The sequence below is a fragment of the Dipodomys merriami genome, unplaced genomic scaffold, assembly GCF_024711535.1.
Source record: "Dipodomys merriami isolate MVZ:Mamm:240054 unplaced genomic scaffold, mDipMer1.0.p SCAF_3, whole genome shotgun sequence".
Taxonomy (NCBI): Eukaryota; Metazoa; Chordata; class Mammalia; order Rodentia; family Heteromyidae; genus Dipodomys; species Dipodomys merriami.
In genome coordinates this window covers 89,018,738-89,039,291 of record NW_027204492.1, presented here as the reverse complement: position 1 = coordinate 89,039,291, position 20,554 = coordinate 89,018,738, and the positions used below count along the sequence as shown (strand labels likewise).

General features: G+C 39.0%; 1 long non-coding RNA gene across 2 annotated transcripts in view; it reads right to left on the bottom strand.

The window, feature by feature from the left end:
- The window catches only part of LOC138839641 (uncharacterized), a 184,502-nt gene that overhangs the window by 149,997 nt on the left and 13,951 nt on the right, over window positions 1–20,554 (bottom strand). For both annotated transcript variants that reach the window (XR_011376006.1, XR_011376005.1), the window contains exons 3-4: window positions 4,888–4,959; window positions 4,285–4,393 (exon numbers count right to left, since the gene is read on the bottom strand). This is a non-coding gene — a long non-coding RNA (uncharacterized lncRNA). The remainder of the gene's footprint in view (window positions 1–4,284; window positions 4,394–4,887; window positions 4,960–20,554) is intronic.

The following is a 20,554-nucleotide window of genomic DNA, read 5'->3' as shown; positions in this document are numbered from 1 at the left end:
ACTCTTATTTCCAATTAAGCACCAAAAAAGCCAGAAGTGGAGCTGTGACTCAAGTGGTAGAGCACTAGCCTTGAACACAACATCTCAGGGACATTGCCCAGGCCCTGAGTACAAGCCCCAGGACTGGCATCAAATAAAAAAGAAAAGAAAGAAACCCTTGCAGGTTTATTAAATCTAATGCAAGGGAAAAGAGGAATTTTCTGTTACCAACAAACTTACATTTGGAAAGATTCTCTGTGCCCCACAGAATTTTATGGGATGAAGGGGCCCTCAGAGTCACCTAGTCCACTGTATCTCAGCCTCTGATGTGCATAAGAAGTTGCCTCACATAAAGCAAATGCAAATCAAAACAACATTGAGATTCCACCCCACCCCAGTTAGAATGGCTATAATCAAGAACTCTAATAACAACAGATGCTGGAGGGGATGTGGCCAAAAGGGAACCTTAATGCATTGTTGGTGGGAATGTAAACTTGTTCAACCACTTTGGAAAATAGTGTGGAGGGTCCTCAAAAGACTCCACATAGAGCTCCCCTATGACCCAGCAATCCCACTTTTGGGCATTTACCCAAACAATCACAAACAAGGCTATATACTAAAGCTACCAGTACAATTATGTGGGGGGGGGGGGTTGTTTTTGTTTTTGTTTTTGCCAGTCCTGGGGCTTGAACGCAGGCCTGGGCACTTTCCCTGAGTTTCTTTTGCTCAAGGATAGCACTCTACCACTTGAGCCACAGCACCACTTCTGGCTCTTTATGTGGTACTGAGGAATTGAACCCAGGGCTTTGTGTATGCTAGGCAAGCACGCTACCACTAAGCCACATTCCCAGCCCTACAATTATGTTTATTGCAGCATTATTCGCCATAAGATATGGAACCAACCCAGATGTCCCTCAGTAGATGAATGGGTCAAGAAAATGTGGTATATATACACAATGGAATTCTATGATTTCATCAGAAAAAATGACATTGTCTCATTTGTTAGGAAATGGAAAGACTTGGAAAAAATAAGTGAAATAAGCCAGAACCAAAGAAATATAGGTCCCATGGTTCTCCCTTTTTTTTATTGTGAAAATATAGTCCAATTACATGTGCAAGGTAATGAGTGCATTTCTTATCAAACATTGTTGCCTCCTCCTTTGTTTCCCCTTACCATCCCTTCTCATCTCCCCCAACCGCCCCCTCCTCTCCTCTCCTCACACCAAAGTTGTAAACTTCATTTTCGACATATCTTGTACATCTCATTGTTGCAATGGGTCCACCTGTATCTCTATTTAAACAATTTGTTTTTTCCTTTCCCCTCCACAAATTATACCAACATCAAATATAGTGAAAACGGGTTATACCGTGGGGGAGGGACATACAAAGCAACAAAGAAATATAAATATGTTAGAAACAATAGCAAGAAAGAAAAAACATTTGAATCCTTATCTTTGGGTTCATTTTGCTTAAGATCAACTTATCTGACCATTTCTGCTTGTCTCAGACATATACTAGTTATTACAAATAAGGGAAACCATGGGACCTATGTTTCTTTGGTCCTGGTTTACTTCACTTAGTATAATAATTTTTTCCAAGTCTTTCCATTTCCTAACAAATGGGACAATGTCATTCTTTCTGATGGAGGCATAGAATTCCATTGTGTATATATACCACATTTCTATGGTTCCCCTTATTTGCAATAATTAGCACATATCTAGGATAATCTTATCAGATGAACAGAAAAGCTCAGATGCTAAGAACATATGACCATATAAGATGATGTTAAGTGAAATGAACCCCAAGATATGGACACAAGAGGTTTCTCTTTGCTATCATTTTTAATGTACTATGTGATTTTTTTTTTGTTTCTTTTGTATGTCCTTCCCCCTATGGTATATCCCTGTTGTCACTGTATTTGATTTTGGTACCCTACATTTTGTATATACATTTCTCTAATTTGGGGAAGGGAAGGGGAATAACAAAATGCTGAAGCCGGGCGCTGGTGGCTCACGCCTGTAATCCTAGCTACTCAGGAGGCTGAGATCTGAGGATTGCGGTTCAAAGCCAGCCCGGACAGGAGAGACCGTGAGACTCCTATCTCCAATAAAACCACCAGAAAACCGGAAGTGGCGCTGTAGCTCAAGTGGTAGAGCGCTCGCCTTGAGCTGAAGAGCTAAGGGACAACGCCCAGGCCCAGAGTTCAAGCCCCACGACCGACAAAAAAAAAAAAAAAAAAAAAACAAAATGCTGAAACGAGGACACAGGATGACCCATTGCAACAATGATACTCACAAGACACTATGTTGGAAATGAACTTCACAACTTGGTGGAGAGAAAGTGAGGAAGGTGGGGGAGGGAAGTGATATTATGAGAAAAACAAAGGAGGGGGTAACAATTCTCAACAAGAAATGTACTCATTATCTAACTCATGTAACTGTAACCCCTCTGTACAGCATCTTTACAATAAAATAATTTTTTTAAAAGAAGTTGCCTCAATTAAAAGATGGGTCAAATTCAATCTGTAGGTCTGAGCTCAAGGATTTTCATTTTTAATAAGCTTCTACTTAATTCTCCTGTGTGCTCCTGAAGATCTTAAAATTGGGGGAGAAAAGTGATTCAATCCACCCACTCTTCCTTCGTGAAAAACCAATTGATTACAGAATAGTGATGAATCATAACAAAAGAAAAAAATGGATTTCCTTTAGTTTGCAGCTCTTAGAATATTGAAAGCTCAGCTGCCTTGGGGGAGAAAAGAAATCAATAGATTATGGTACTTCTCAAAGTCTATTTGCAAAGCCTCTCCCATTGTATAAATTCTTATTTTCAAGCTGCTATAATTTGTTATTTTCTGAATATCATACAAGGATTAGTTTTTAAGAGATCATTGCATCTGACCAAGAAATAGAGCCTGATTCTCATTACATGGAATGAGAAGTCAGAAGAGGCCAGGACCACACAGAATTTCCAAGAATCTCATTCTGATGATAGGTACCTACATATGTACCACAAGGCTCTACCATTGCCAAGCTTTTTAAACTCTCCCTTCGGGAGGGGATGGGAAGGTGGCTCAGTGGTAGAGCATTTGCCTTGCATGCCTGAGGCCCTGGGTTTGATTCCTCAGCACCACATACAAAAAAAGCCGGAAGTGGCGCTGTGGCTCAAGTGATAGAGCACTAGCCTGGAGCTGAAGAGCTGAGGGACAGCGCCCAGGCCCAGAGTTCAGGCCCACGACTGGACCCCCCCCCCAAAAAAAAGGAAAGGAAATATACTGTTTGCCTGACTTATATAACTGTAACCCCTCTGTACATAATCTTTATAATAATAAAAAAAAATTTAAAAGGCTGAAAAAAAATAAACTCTCCCTTAGGAAACAAGATGACTTGAAATGTGATATGTGGCAAAGGTCAATGAGATATCTATGGTAACTTTCCCATAACCCAATTCATATGTACTAAAAGCTTTCTTCTGTAATAAGGTCTAAGTCAAGCAGCATGACAGAGGATGACTCTGACCATAACATTTATTTTGTCCAAGGTTTGCTCAGATTAATACTTTGGAGTACTAAAAATTATGAAAATGGTAGAAAAATTGTAACAAAAGAAAATATTAGTATAACCAGGCACCAGTGGCTCACGCCTGTTAATCCTACCTACTTAGGAGCCTGACGTCTAAGGATGAAAGTTCAAAGCCAGCCCAGGCAGCAAAGTCAGTGAGACTCTTATCTCGAATAAACCACTCGAAAACCGGAAGTGGTGCTGTGGCTCAAGCGGTAGAGTGCTCGCCTTGAGCTGAGTTCAAGCCCCACAACCGACAAAAAAAAAGTTCAAAGCCAGCCCAGACAGGAAGGTCCATGAGACTCTTAGCTCTAATTAATCACCAAAAAGCTAGAAGCTGAACCGTGGCTCTAGTGGTAGAGTATTAGCTTTGAGCACAAAAGCTCAGGAACAGCAGTCAGACCCTAAGTTCAAGCCCTAGGACCAATTATAATTGTTTATAAATCCATACATAATTCAACATGTGTATGTGCTACACTATTATTTTCTTGTGGAAATTTGGAAGGTTCATTCTTGATTATACCAATGACTAAACAGTCCCTGAGTGATGAATCCAGAAATGCCTGCAGTCCATACACAGCTGTTGTATTATTGTTCACAATGAAGTTGGCTCCATTTGCTTGGTTTATTCTGCTGCAGAGCATGGAATAGATAGCATGATTATGCAGGTATCCCTCAAATGAAAGCATGCCTGCATTCCAACAAAGTGTGCTGTATAGCAAATTTAGGTTAAACGAATCTGACTTACCCATTGATGGCTGTTACAAAAAGCAGAACTTCATACTGCAGGGATGGGAAAAATTGGTCCTTGGATGTAATACATTTATACTTAATAATACAGCAGTGCCTGTAATGAGCTGCATTCAAAGGGAAACAGTAACTGATAAAATATTAACAATAATGCATTTGTATTGACTACAAGTCTTATTATTTTAAAAAACCATCATGAGAACTGCCAAATGCTAGATTATTTTTTGTGTCCTTTACATGTGGCTTCCAAGACACAACTGTTAAACTTCCACAGTTTATCAGTCTTAAACTGCACAACACTTCTAACTTTAGGTTAGAAATAGTCATCTTAGGTTAAATAGTCAGCCTAGCCAGGCGCTGGTGGCTCATGCCTGTAATCCTAGCTACTCAGGAAGCTGAGATCTAAGGATCGAGATTCAAAGCCAGCCAGGGCAAGAAAGTTCAAGAGACTCATCTCCAATAAACCACTCAGAAAACTGAAGTGGTGCTGTGGCTCAAGTGGTAGAATGCTCACCTTGAGCTGAACTGCTGAGAGACAGCACCCACGCCCAGAGTTTGAGCCCCACGACCGACAAAAAAAAAAAAAAAATAGTCAGTTTACCTTTCTTGTCCTATTTTGAGATGATGAAGTAGTATTAAAGTTCTTGCTGCTTTGGGAATTTCATTTGGGGAGCTGCAAAAACAGAAAACAAACAATGGGGGAGGTCGACTTGTATATATTCGTTCATCCATTCATCCACTCAGCTGAATGTTTACTACATCTCAGTTGCTGAAGTTAGGAAAATGAAAGTTAGCTGGGTGCTGGTGGCTCACACCTATAATCTTAGTTACTCAGGAGGCTAAGATCTGAGAATCATGGTTCAAAGCCAGCATGAGCAGGAAAGTCCATGAAACTCCTATCTCTAACCCCCCTCCCACCCCCCCCCAAAAAAAGCCAGAAATCAAGCTGTGACTGAAGTGGTAGTGTGCTAGCCTTAATCAAAAAAGCTCAGAAACAGCACCCAGGTCCTGAGTTCAAGCCCAGGACCAGCACCCCAAAAAAAAGACCCCATTACCTCTCAAGACCATTATATTGGACATGTGAGTTTTGTCATGATCAGAATACATTTAAACCCTAGCAGTGTCCTTCATGACATTGGTTTAGTTTAGTATACAATGATGAGGGTTTGAATGAGGCTTCTAGTGGTATAGTAGGGAGGCAGAGATGAACGATGGAATGAATCACTACAATGGTAGAAACAACATAGTAATAAAACAAAAGAAAGTCAACTATAGCTCTGATCTTCTGGTCTAAATGAATAAAGTCATGGGGATATTATTACCTAAAATAAAAATCTCAGGAGATATGACTAATTTACTGATGATAAGAAGTAGTACAGGAAGTGGCACTGTGGTTCAAATGGTAGAGCGCTTGCCTTAAGCTGAAGAGCTGAGGGACAGCACCCAGGCCCAGAGTTCAAGCCCCACCACCGACAAAAAAAAAGTAAATGAGGAAATTTTTAGGAGCTAGAAAGGTAGCTCAGCCTGCATGCTTGCCTCGCATGCATGAGGCCCTGGGTTCGATTCCTTAGCACCACATAAACAGTGAAAAGGGCTGGAAGTGGCACTGTGGCTCAAGTGGTAGAGTGCTAGCCTTGAGCTGAAAAACTCAGAGACAGTACCCAGGCCTAGAGTTCAAGCCCCACGATTGACAAAAAAAAGGGGGGGGGTCTGGGAAGGTGGCTCAGTTGTAGAGCACTTGCCTTGCATGCCTGAGGCCCTGGGTTCGATTCCTCAGCACCACATAAGCAAAAAGAAAAAAGCCGGAAGTGGCGCTGTGGCTCAAGTGGTAGAGCACTAGCCTTGAGCTGAAGAGCTGAGGGACAGCACCCAGGCACAGAGTTCAGGCCCCACAACCGGACCCAAAAATAAATAAATAAATAAATAAATAAATAAATAAATAAATAAAATAAAAGTAGTTCTTCAGTGAAAACAATAGTTATCATAGGATTAAATTAGCTCAAGAACAAACCAATGGGTTTGAACAATAAAAAAAAAAAAGTTTTGATGCTGGACACTGGTGGCTCATGCTTGTAATCCTAGCTACTTAGGAGGCTGAGATCTGAGGATTGAGGTTCGAAGCCGGCCTGGGCAAGAAAGTCCATGAGACTCTTATCTCTAATTAACCACCAGAAAACTGGAAGTGGGGCTGTGGCTCAAAATATTAGAGCACTAGCCTTGAGCACAAAAGCTCAGGAACAGTGCCCAGGCCCTGAGTTCAGGCCCCATGACTGACAAAAAAATGTTTTGATTAATACTTTCTTTGAAATTATCTTTCTGAAGAATAACTTTTAGGTAGCACTTACTAAAGATGAATATATTCACAAGACAGACTCCAGTCTTACGTATAAGACCTGCACATATGTTTACAGCAGCCCTTTTCATAAAAGTCTTAAGGTAAAAATTACCCGTATATCTATCAATAATGAAATGGGTAAATTCAGTTAATTGATTTCTATAGAACTATGGGAGTCTGAATTACAATTGTACATAAGAGCATGAATTTCACAATCGAAATATTGAACAAAAGAAACCAGAAACAAAAAAAATAATACAATGATATATATTTCAATTTATATAAGTAGGAGTCATCAAACTATGGCCTGGGAACTGGCCACCTGTTTTCCTAATTAAAGTTTTATTGGAAGATAGCCACATACTCATTCTTGTATTGTCTTTGATGGCTTCAGTGTTACAGCTGCAGAATTGAACAGATGTGAGAGATACCATCTGGCCTGTAAGCCTAGAATATTTGCTATCAGGCTCTATAAGAAAAAGTTGGCCAACCCTTGAGATAAAGTTCAAAAAAACAAGCAAAATTAATATATAGCATTATAGGCCAGGGTACTAGGATCAGAGAATGGTAAACATAATATTTATGAATTTATCCTTTTCCCAAAGTCACTAAAGAATATTTCACCTAGACTACAGAAGTGGCACCCATTACCAATGAGAATTTCTGGGTTTTATTCATTGTTGCTATGTACATAATGGTGTCCTCACTTAGACAGGTTTCCATGGACACACTTGTAAGGCTGGAAGCAAAGGTAAAACATTAATTCAGAAAACAAAGAATGTCTCTAAATTTGAGACTGAACCAAAATATAAATTTCCTCTCTGACAGGAAGTTATTGTTTTGATCAGTGCTTTTCAACCAAGGGCTATTTTGCAATCCCAAGCAACATTTGACAATATCTGAAGCCACTGATTGACTGTCACGAGTTGGTGTGAAAGGTGCTAATGGTACCTGGTGGGTAGAAACCAGGAATTCTGTTTTACTTCTTGAAAAGCAATGGGCAGATACTATGTTCATCAGTCTATTTTACTACTTATTTATTTTTGTCATTTATTTTCACAAAATGCCTGAAAACATAAAAGGAAGAGACTTTTTTTCAAGGTGGGGAGGCATATTTTCAGTGGTTTCAGTCCATGGCCTACTGTTTACACTGCTTTTAGTCTGAGGTGAGGTAAAACATCACGGAAGAGCATGTGGCAGAGGCTGCTCAATTCATGAAGGCCAAGAAGCAGAGAAAAGTAACAAGAAGAAGGCAGGATCAAGATATCCTTCAAAGACATTACCCACTGTGCTAGCTATTGGTTGAGAAAGGTTCTCTCAAACTTTTCTGGGCTGGCCTCAAGCAGTGATCTTCCTGATCTCAGCTTCCATTACATCTAGAATTACAGGCATGAGCCACTGGTTCCTGTTTACAGAACTCTAAAACACCTTTTCCTTTTTTACATCTTTGGTACTTCTTACCCTTATTTATTGTCCTAATACCAAATTATTCAAATATCCAAAGAAACTTTGTGTTTGAGAACTGCATAACTTTTTCTTTGTTTTTATTTTTGATTTTTCAGTGATTTCTAGGATTTGAACTCAGGGCCTCACATTTTCTCAGCTTGCTTGCTCCACTGGTGCTCTATTATTTTGAGCCATACTTCCAGCCTGGTATTTTGCTGGTTATTGTTGGAGATGGAGTCTCATAGACTTTTCGGCCTGAGCTGGCTTCAGACGGCAAACCTCAATATCTTCTCCCCTTGATTAGGTAGGATTACAGATGCAAACCAGCTGTACTTGGATTTTAATTATTATTCAATTGTGAAATATTTTACACTTAAAAATGATTAAGAAATAATCCATCAAGCATCCGTATACCTACCTATCTGCTATATTAGCTTTCTAAGCTTTGGCTTATTTTTAAGCATTTTTATTATGGAAATGTTTCATCAAACACATAAGTAGATAGAATAGCATAATGAATTTCCATCACCCAGCTTCAATAATTATCAACATTTCATCAATATTGCTGTTAAAGATTTTTAAAACAAAAACACAACAGATGCACTTGAAACTAAGCATTTAATCATGTATTAACTTTGCAATTTTTATGGGTGTACTATTATATGTTTTTCTCTTTTACTCTGTTATTATATTGCATGGCATTGATATATATTTTTTCTTTTTATGCCAGTCCTGGGGCTTGAACTCAGGTCCTGAGTTCTGTTCCTTAGCTTTTTTGCTCAAGGCTACCACTTTACCAGTTGAACCACAGCTCTATTTCTGGCTTTTTGCTGGTTAATTAGACCCTAAGAGTCTCACAGACTTTCCTGCCTGGGCTAGCTTTGAATTCAGTAGCTAGGAATACAAGCATGAGCCACTGGTGCTTGGCCTCTATCAGTTCTAATCTATACTATTAGTTGAATAAAAGTTCATGATATGCTATTTAAAAGCTTTTTATGTTTGTTTAGTTATGACTTTTATAAGCCCTATACAGCTGGATTTTCCTAGCCTCTGGCATTTGTTGAGTTCATCTGTAAATATTTTGATGATTAATGATATATTTGGACCAAACTTATCTTATTATTTGTTTCCTGTTTACAATCCTCTCCCCTTTATTCCTTATTTTATTTTTATTTTTATTTATTTATTATTTTTATTGTGAAAATACCGTACAGAGGGGTTACAATTACATGGGCAAGATAGTGAGTACATTACTTATCAAGCATTGTTGCCTCCTCCTTTGTTTCCCCTTCCCATCCCTTCCCATCTCCACCCCCACCCACCTCCACCCCCACCTCCCACCCACCCCACCCTATCCCACCCCCCACCCCCACCCCCACCAGACTTGTAAAGTTCGTTTTCGACATAACTTGTACATCTCATTGTTGCAATGTGTCTACCTGTATCCCTATTTAAATGACTTGTTTTTGCCCTTCCCCTCCACAAATTATACCAACATCCAATACAGTGAAAGCAGGGTTAATTCCTAGGTATTTTTTTGTGGGGCTGTTACAAATGGAGTTGCTTTCCTGATTTCAGCCACGCTTTTCTCATTGTTGGCATACAGAAAAGCCATTGATTTTTGAGGGCTAATTTTATACCCTGCTACTTTGCCAAAGTTTTGAATCAGCTTGACTAATTTGGGAGTGGAGTCCATGGGATTCTTTAAATACAAGATCATGTCATCTGCAAAGAGGGAGAGTGTTACTTCAGCATTACCTATTTGGATCCCTTTTATGTTTGCATCTTGTCTTATTGCTGTAGCTAGGCATTCTAATACTAAATTGAAGAGAAGTGGAGAGAGTGGACATCCTTGTCTTGTTCCTGAGTTAAAAGGAAATGGCTTTCGCTTTTTGCCATTAAGTATAATGCTGGCTTTAGGTTTGTCAAATACAGCCTTTATTGCATTGAGGAATGTTCCCTAGATTCCTAGTTTTTCCAGAACCTTCATCATAAAGGAGTGTTGGATCTTGTCAAATGCTTTTTCTGCATCTATTGAGATAACCATGTGGTTCTTATCCTTCCTCTTGTTGATGTTACGAATTATATTAATTGGTTTGTGTATATTGAACCAGGTTTGCATCCCTGAAATGAATCCTGTTTGATCGTGGTGTATGATTTTTTGGACGAATTGTTGAAGTCAATTGGCCAAAATTTTGTTGAGAAGTTTTGCATCAATGTTCATCAAAGAAATGGGTCTATAGTTCTCTTTCTTTGATGAGTCCTGGTTTTGGGATGAGGGTTATGATGGCATCATAGAATGAGTTCGGTAGTGAACTTTCAATTTCATTGAAGAGTTGGAGGAGTATTGGTGTGAGCTCTGCTTTGAAGGCCTTGTAGAATTTATTTTTATTTTTTATGTTTCCCCTTTGTATTGTCAAGGTGATGTACAGAAGGGTTACAGTTACATAAGTAAGGTATAAGTACATTTCTTGTCAAACTTGTTACCCTTTGCTCATTTTTCTCCCACTTTCCTTCCCCTCAACCCCCACCTCAAGTTGTACAGATCATTTCCAATGCTGTTGCATTGGTTCCCCCTTGTCCTTTGTCTCACCATTCTGTTGTTCCCCTGCCTTCCCTAATTCAAATAAACATAAATAAATAAATATGTAAAGAAATATATGTAAAGAAAATGTAAATTAATAAATAAATACAATAACAGGGTACTAAAATCTAATACAGTTACAATAGGAGATATACCATAGGGGGAAGAATACAAAAGAAACAAAAAAAAATCACATAGTACATTAAAAACAACAAAGAAAAACCTCTTGTGTCCATGTCTTAGAGTTCATTTTGATTAGCATCATCTTATATGGTCACATGTACATATCTATTGAGCTATCCTGCTTATCTGCTGAGATTATCCTAGATGTATACTAATTATTGCAAATAAGGGAAAACATGGGACCTATGTTTCTTTGGGTCTGGCTTACTTTTTTTAAAAATCTTGTTCTTTTGGGGTTGTTTGTTCTGGGTTTTTTTGCCTGTCATGGGGCTTGAACTCAAGGCCTGGGCACTGTCTCTGAGCTTCTTTTGCTCAGGGCTAGCACTCTACCTCTTGAGCCACACCACCACTCCAGGCTTTTTTCTGTTTATGTGGTACTGAGGAATTGAACCTGGGGCTTCAGGCATGCTAGGCAAACACTCTACCACTAAGCCAAATTCCCAGCCCACTTTTTTTTTTTGTTTTCTTCCCCCTTTTTTCAATCATTTCCCCCCCCCCCCCCCGACTTGCTTGAAATGATACTTTGCATTTTTATCGTTTTAACGGTTACCCTTAATGCTTGCATCCATACTTAATTGGAGATAAGAATCTCTTGAATTTTCCTGCCTGGCCTGGCTTGTAACCTTGATCCTCGGCTCTCAACCTCCTGAGTAGCCTAGGATTATAGATGTGATGTGAGACACTGGTGCCTGGCTTATATTGCAATTATTTGCCTTAATCTGTGTCCCTTTAAAGGCCTGAAACATGGTTCAAACTACCCTTGTGCTGTTCAAAACCTAGAAAATTTTCTAGAATATGATATAAGCTCATAAATGTGTTTTATTAAACTAAGAAGAATTGAGCAAAAATCCCAAACAGATTCAAGAGGGCTGTATTTGAAATGCTCATATCCAACCTCTTAAAGCTATGGTAATGTTGTACTGCTGGCTGAACACAAACTTCACTTAGAATGGAAAATGAGAGAACAGTTAGGAATTATTCCACTGATAGAGACAATGGAATTTGATGATGTTAGCTGTGGTAGAGCATGAGAGTAGGAGGAAGAAAGACACTAGAATTAATTTCAGAGTTTGTAACTCAGATGAGTGCTAGCTAACAGAATGGAAACTGAGGGGAAAACAGATTTGTAGGAAATAAATATGAATACAGTTTAAGATATGGAGAATTTGTCACCTTTCATACATCACACATTTATGTTTTAGATTGCTCTAGAGGTGTCATACATATAGCATATTTGAGAAAAATCTCTGATCACAAAATTTCATTCGGGATGTAAATGGTATAATATGTTGATAAAGTTATTGAAAATTATCCACAACAATTTAGGAAATGTAATAAATAAAAACATCTTGTATAAAATTGTCATTCTCCCAGAGTTTGCATAATTTCTCTTGATGAGGCATGTAACTGTTGAAGCATTTGCTTAATTGATAATTTGTGCATAATTTTCTAAACTTTGGAACATAATTATCATCACTTGTGTCGGAGTTAACACTGAAACACTTTGGTGAAATGTTTTAGGCACCAACAAAGTTTTAAAGACAGTAAATAAGGAAGAAGAGAGAGAAAAAAAATTAACATAAGAACAGCAGGCTTCTGTCAAAACTGTATATAACTTAGTATGTCTCAGGGTGAAATAAATTTGGACATAATCAGAACTTTAAAGCAAAATGGAATAAGACTTTAATTAGTTAAGCCATGATCAGAAGATTTGAGGCTTAATTCCAATTTTCCATTACTTATTTGAATGTGAACAAGTTATTTAAACTCTCCATGCCTTTAGTTTATCTTTCAAAAGAAATCACCACTGAGCACCCTTCCAATCTCTCCAGTTTGTTATTCAAGCATCTACATGTCATCTCCTTGTCTTTTGATTTTTTCATTCATTAATATCCACCTTGCTTATCTCATAAATCTCTTGGAAGAGTTAGCTAAAATAAGATATGTAAAGGATTTTGCAAAGTTGAAAATACTTTGTGAATTTAAAATACAATGATGATATAGGAATGTTTTTTTTGCCTGTCCTGGGGCTTGAACTCTGGGGCTAAGCACTGTCCCTGAGCTTCTTTTGCTCAAGGCTAGTGCTCTACCACTTGAGCTGCAGCACCACTTTTGGCTTTTCCTGTGATTATTTGGAGTTAAGAGTCTCACTGAGGCCATTTTCTCCCTTTCCTCATGAGAACTTGGCTTTGTCAGCTCTGCTGGAATAAATCTTTCCTTCTAAAAAGAAAAAAAAAAAGAGTCTCACTGAGTTTCGTGTCCAGGTTGGCTTGAAACCACAAAATCCTCAGATCTCAGATCCCTGAGTAGCTAGGATTACAGGCATGAGCCACCAGCACTCAGCAATGTAGAAATTTTAAATCATACTGATAAAACTGTTTTGAAATGGAACAAGACTCAGTTGGTTACTAGCAGAACCGAAATGTTTTCATTGAGGCAGAAAAGTGAACATAAGAAAATTCTTTGTGAGGCAAAGGATTTTTAGATGGCCATCAAATTATGAGCCCAAGTTCCAGAGATGAAGTACAAATACATCATACAGAAAGACTTCTGCTGTGGTTACTGTTACTACATAATCTATCATTTGAAACTTAGAAACTTAGAACAATAACAATCTCATTTTTATTATCTATTTATTATTTATGCATGGCTTCTGTGGGTCAAGAATTTGGAAAGGGGTTTTCTGGAAGGTTCCAGTTCTGTTTCTTATTGAATGGCAAATGATGGTTGGTATTGGAATGGAAGGGAAGAAATGAGCTAGAACAGTTGCACTGATCTGAGTTACCCTTTTCAGCATCCATCTCTGTAACCTTTCCTCTTTTTTTTTTTTTTTGGTAGGTTATGGGGCTTGAACTCAGGGCCTTGGCACTGTCCCTGAGCTATTTTTCCTCAAGGCTTGCGCTCTAACATGTTAAGCTACAGACTTTCTTGCCCAGCCTGGCTTGAACGGAGATCCTCAGATCTCAGTCTCCTGAGTAGTTAGGATTACAGGCATGAGCCACCAGCGCCTAGCTATAACTTTTCCTCTTGGGCTGCTTTGGCTGCCTCACTGTATGGTACCCTCAGAGCAGTTAGGCCGCTGACTGCTGTTAACAGTTACAAGTGAAAATATTCCAGCCAAATAGATGGGAGCTGCATCATCTCTCATGACCTTGTCTTGGGAGTCTCATCATGTTGCTGATTCTGGAATCTAACTGGTCAAAACAGTCATAAAAACCCACCAAATTTCTAAGGGATGAGGTATAAACTCCACTTCTTGATGAAAAGAGTATTGAATGATAAGATCATGTTCTAAGAAGCATCAGTGGGATGGTAGATAATGTTCAGTTTTCTTTCATAAATGTAATTGATTACAATACAATTGGTAGTGTAATATGATAAAGCCAGGAGCTGGTCACACCTATAATCCTAGTTACTCAAGAGGCTGAGATCTGAGGATCACAGAGATTCAAAGCCAACCCAGGCAGGAAAGTCCATGAGACTCTTATCTCCAATTAACCACCAGAAAACCGGAAATGGTGCTGTGGCTCAAAGTGGTAGAATGCCAGCCTTGAGTAAAAAGAACTCAGGAACAATCCTAAATATAAAATAACACAATATGATTTGGTAAATATAATTGCTTTATTTTAAGTTCATTTGGCTTTACACAGTACTTTTGTCATTCACTATTCCACATACTTTATTTGTTGCAAACATACAGTTTCTTAAATATGAACTGTAAAACTCCATTTGCAAAAGTCTGCTACTGTAAGGAATGTACACCAGCAAGAAGGATTCTTAACTTTTTCTGAGTTTTCTGTCAGTTTTGTTAGTGGTAAATACAGGGCCTGCCCTTTTACAGACCTGTTCGAAGTTTGACTGTATTCACACTGCTCTTTTTCTTTTTTTTTTTTTTGGTCCAGTTGTGGGGCCTGAACTCTGGGCCTGGGCACTGTCCCTCCACTCTTGAGCTCAAGGCTAGTGCTCTACCACTTGAGCCACAGTGCCACTTCCGGCTTTTTTCTTTTTTGCTTATGTGGTGCTGAGGAATCGAACCCATGGCCTCAGGCATGTAAGGCAAGCACTCTACCACTGAGCCACCTTCCCAGCCCCCGTCACACTGCTCTTTTGAAGCATCCTGATTTGTTTGAAATTGTTAATAATCTGAGCTTCAATTTACAGGTAGTGAGATCAATAAACAGCCTGTCTAGACTCTGTTCTTGAATGGTTTTCAGAAAGCGTGATTTCTGGATGGTTACTGCAACTTCACACATTTGTTTGAATTGCGTAGGCAGCTCTATGTTAAAGTGCATTGTTCTTTTCAAAAACAAGCAAAAGAAATAATCTTATTATTCTTTTTATACTCTTTAATTAACTCTTAATTAACTCTAATTTACTCTGTAATTAACTTAAAATATGAACTTTTTGGTCTCAGCAGATATTCTCAAATTGGTCCTATCACTATAATTTCCATGATCTAGCTACAACATTTATAGGGTTCTGGGTGGGAGAGGTCTTATAAAATGACAGGTACAGCTTCACTTGAAGCAGAAATCAGCTCTACGTGGGCTGAGAACGTGGCTTAGTGGTAAGGTGCTTGCCTAGCATGCATGAAGTCCTGGGTTCGATTCCTCGGTACCACATAAACAAAAAAGGCCATAGTTGGCGCTGTGGCTCAAGTGGTAGAGCACTAGCCTTGAGCAAGAGAAGCTCAGGGACAGTGCACAGGCCCTGAGCTCAAGCAACAGGACTAGCAAAAGAAATAAAAGAGAAAAAAAGAAATCAGCTCTACAGTTTCATACTTATGCATACACATTTGGTTTACAATGCATAAGCCTGTTGGTATTTATACAGAGATTGAAGACATTCCCTCCTACCCCTGCCCCCCAAAAAAACCTCTTAGAGTAATTGCCGACCTAAACTCTAACTGTACATTTAGATCAGGAAGCTGTCTCCTGCTATAAAGATTTGGTTTTAAAATGCCTATAATACAAATGTTCTAGAACTTCAGAAAAAAAAGTGCAGATATACTGACAATCTTATTTATTATTGATATTGATGCCACTGAAAAATCTCCTACAGGAATGTGCAGAGCCATAAGACTATAAAAAGTGTGTCTACATGGATTGAAAGTCAGTTTCTAGCCTTTATGTCCAATATATTGAGTTTTAGGAATCCAAGGATTTTTTTTTCTTGGTAGAACTGAAGTTTTGAACTCAGGGCCATGCGTGCTTCTTTGGCAAATGCTCTACTACTTGAGCCACATGCCCAGCCCTATTTTTTTTGCTTTATTTTTCAGATAGGGTCTCTTTTGGGGGGGGCATGGCCCAGGGCTGGCATTGGACAATAATCCTCCTACTTCTGCCTCCAGAATATCTGGGATTACAGGCACACACCACCATGCCCAGCTCAGTTTTACACAGTATTTAGAATAAATTTTGTTATCAAATTGAGCACTAAAATATTTTCATCATCTTTTCTTATGGAAAAAAAGTACTATTAAGTTACTTCTGGCACGGTTCATATGGTAGAGCACCAGCCAGTGAGTGAAGGTATCAGAAACCAAGTTCAAGTCCCAATCTAGACAAAAAAGAAGAAGAAGAAAGAAAAAAAATTATTTCAATGCAGCAATGTGATTACATCAGCAAGAGGAAAAACTAAGCCCAGGCATTTGATTTTCTCTTCATTTATCCATCTTTTTCAATAGAAAGATAATTCTGTATGACTACAAATGAAAAATAAGGAAATAGTGATATAAACACATTATCTAGAGCTACTCAAACCAACATAATAGCACTAACCACATGTACTTACTGAATATATTTAAAATATGGGAATAAGAAATTTAATTTTTAACTTACTCTGTTGCAGGTTCTTCTCAGCTCAAAGTAGAATGAAACAAGACTCATGCAGGGTGATACGGAGTGTGGTAAAGACAGCGGTCATGTTTTATTCAAAACTATATAGCTGGGTGCCAGTGACCCATGTCTGAATTCCTAACTATTCAGCAAGCTAAGATCTGGACATTAAGATTCATGGCAAATTTGTGCAGCCAAATTCTGAGATAGTCTTATCACCAGTAAACTACCAAAAACCCAAAGTGGATCTGTGATGCAGGTAGTAAAGCACCAATTTTGAGTTTCACTAAGAAACAGCACCCAGCCCCAGTACCTGCACACACACACACACACACACACACACACACACACACACACACACACACACACACACACACACACACACACAAACTGACTATGGATCCATTACTAGCAGTAACAACAGCAACAGAGCATAACAGCACTCTGTTTTCTGTCTTATCCCAGAGTAGAATTACAGACTTGGCACAGCAGCATCAGGTTCATTCTGTTCATTTTATTTAGCAGCATCCTGTCCTCTGGTGGCAGCATGCTGTCCCACAGTGGTATTGCCACCTTAATGGTGCCTGTTTATCCTTTCTAGACAAAAGTGGCATTTGGCCAAAGATGGCCACACAGGCTTTGCATGCACACTCATTCTCAAGGCTGCATGTAGAGCTACCTAATAATACATGCATACAGGATTCATGGATATGCTGAATTAGCTGAATCACAGTCCTTGCGAAGTGCAGGCCCAAAGTTCTCTAGAAGCTCTGGTGAGAAAAGCCTGGCTTACTCCAGTTAACCCTACACTTACTTTTTCCTTTTTTTCTTTATCTTTCTTTCTTCCTCCCTTCCTTTCTTTCTTCCTTCCTTCCTTCTTTTCCTTCATTCCTTTTTTCCTTCCTTCATTCCTTTTTCTTTCTTCTTTCTTTTTTTCCTTCCTTCCTTCCTTTTTCTTTCTTCTTTCTTTCTTTCTTCTGTCTTTTCTTTTTCCTTCCTTCCTTCCTTCTTCTTTCTTTCCTTCCTTCCTTCCTTTTTCTTTCTTTCTTTCCTTCCTTCCTTCCTTTCTTTCTTCTTTCTTTCTTTCCCTTCCTTCCTTTCTTTTTTCCCTTCCTTCCTTCCTTCCTTCCTTTTTCTTTCTTCCTTTCTTCCTTTCTTCCTTCCTTTCTTTCTCCCTCTCTCTTTCTTTCCTTTCTTTCTTTCTTCCTTTCTTTCTTTCTTTCTTTCTCTCTTCTTTCTTTGTGTGTGCCAGTACTGGGGCTTCATTCAGAGCCTCCAGGACTTGCTGTGCTTTTTGCTCACAGCTGATGCTCTAACAATTTGAGCAACATCCCCAATCCAGCTTTTTGCTGGTTAAATAGAGATGAAATCTCATAAACTTTTCTGCCTGGGCAGGCTTCAAATAGTTATCCTCAAGGTTTCACCCTTCTAAATAACTACGATCATAGGTGTGAGCCATCGATACCTTGTTTTTACATTTAATTTCATTTAACCTACTTGGATTTAGTTTTGAGTTGGAATCATGTTTCCTGAAATGGTCTCAAGTAGCTGGGACAACAGGGGTACACTAAAAACCCTCGATGATTTTTTTTGTATCAGTTGGGGGGCTTGAACTTAGGGCCTGGGCGCTATTCCTCAGCTGTTTCACTCTACTACTTTGAGCCACAGCGCCATTTTCAATTTCTGGTGGTTAATTGGAGATAAGAGTCTTATGGACTTTCTTGCCTGTCTGGCTTGAACTGAGATCCCTAGATCTCAGCCTTCTGAGTATCTAGGATTACAGGTGTGAGCCACCATCTCCCAGCCTCAATGATTTCTTATATTGATTATATACTGAAGTAATAATTATTTTATATGTAGAATTGAGCATCATAAAATCTATTGCTAGAGTTATGTTCACATTTTAATTGCCTTTAGAAACTTTTTTTTTTTTGGGTCTGGTCATGGGGCCTGAACTCTGGGCCTGGGCACTGTCCCTCAACTCTTCAGTTCAAGGCTAGTGCTCTATCACTTGAGCCACAGCGCCACTTGCGGCTTTTTTCTTTTTGCTTATGTGGTGCTGAGGAATCGAACCCAGGGCCTCATGCATGCAAGGCAAGTGCTCTACCACTGAGCCACCTTCCCAGCCCCTGCCTTTAGAAACTTTTAAAGTCACATCTGTAAGCCTCTGTAAAGCGTCTGTAATCCTAACTACTCAGGAAGCAGAGATCTAATTATCAAAACCAGCCCCAGCAGAAAATTTCAACCAGCAAAAAGCCCAAAGTGGAAGTGTGGCTCAAGTGATAGAGCAAAAAGGTAAGGAATAGTGCCCAAGCCCTAAATTCAAGCCCCAGTACCAGCACACAAGAAAAGGAAGGAAGGAAGGAAGGAAGGAAGGAAGGAAGGAAGGAAGAAGGGAGGGAGGGAGGGAGGGAAGGAAGGAAGGAGAAAAGGAGAAAGAAAAGATGGAAGGAGATGGAAATGAGGAGGGAAGAAGGCAGCAAGAAAGAAAGAAGAGATGGCAAAAAAGAGATACTTAATTCATAGTAGCTATAAAATTTTATGAACACTTTGTGATGCTGAAAATTCATCATGAAGCATGTGCATCCTCTATAACAAAAAGTATAAATTTTATGGAAAGATAGAAAAGAAGACCCAAACACATTACACTCTTGAAAGGAATGAGCATATAACAACATAAATTTGCACCCGATTTATTTAATATAATCTTACTCAAGGTCCTAGTGAAAGTATATATAAATATTTAAAATACAGAAAACCAGTCTGGCAGTTCTTCAAAAAGAAACAAAGAATTGCTATACAATCCAACAATTCCTCTTCTGGGTAGATACCCAAAAGAACTGAAAGCAAAGATTAAAGCAAATAGTTGAATGCAAGTAGCATCATTCACAACAGTCAAGAGATGGAAATAATCCAAAAAGCCATCACCACATGAATCTATATGGTATATACATATAAAGTAGAATTATTCAATCCTTAAAAGAAAAATCTAATGTATGTTATATTGCATTAGACACATTACCTTGAAAAACATAAATGAAATAAGCCAGACACAAAAAGATAAATATTATATGATTCCATTTATATGACGTACCAAGAACAGGCAAAATCATAGAGTCAGAAAGTAGACTACTGGTTACTAGAGGTTTGAGCAAGAAGGAAGGGAGTTATTGTTTAAAGAGGACAGACTTGAAGTTTAGGATGATGAAGTTCTGGAAATAAAAATAGGTAAATCTGGAAATAGACAGACAACCGTGTGAAAGTACTTAATACAGAAAAAATGTACATTTGAAGAGATTGAATGGTTTTCTTATGTGTGCTTCTATGACAATAATAAATTAATGAGCCATCCAGCATACAACTGTAATTCTAGTATTCAGGTAGCTGAGAAGCACAGAGTTTGAGCCTGGGATACCTGGCAAGATTCTGTCTCAAAATACCAGTACTAGCTGGGTGCTAGTGTCTAACACTTGTATTCCTAGCTACTCAGAAGGTTGAGATATGAGGATCACAATTCTAAGTCAGCCTAAGCAGGAAAAGTCCATGAGATTCTTATCTCCAATTAACCACCAAAAAAGCCATGCTAGCATTGAGGAAAAAAGCACAGGGACAGCACCCAGGCCCTGAGCTCAAGCCCCCAGGACTCGCCAAAACAAAAACAAAGCAAAACAAAACAAACAAACAAAAAGCCTCCAGGGCTGGGAAGGAGGCTCCTAGGTAAAGTGTTTACCTAGCATTCATGAAGCCCTGGGTTTAATTCCTCAGCACCACATAAGCAGAAAAAGCTGGAGGTGGCGCTGTGGCTCAATGGTAGAGCGCTAGCCTTGAGCTGAAGAGCTGAAGGGCAGTGCCCAGGCCCAGAGTTCAGGCCCCACGACCCACC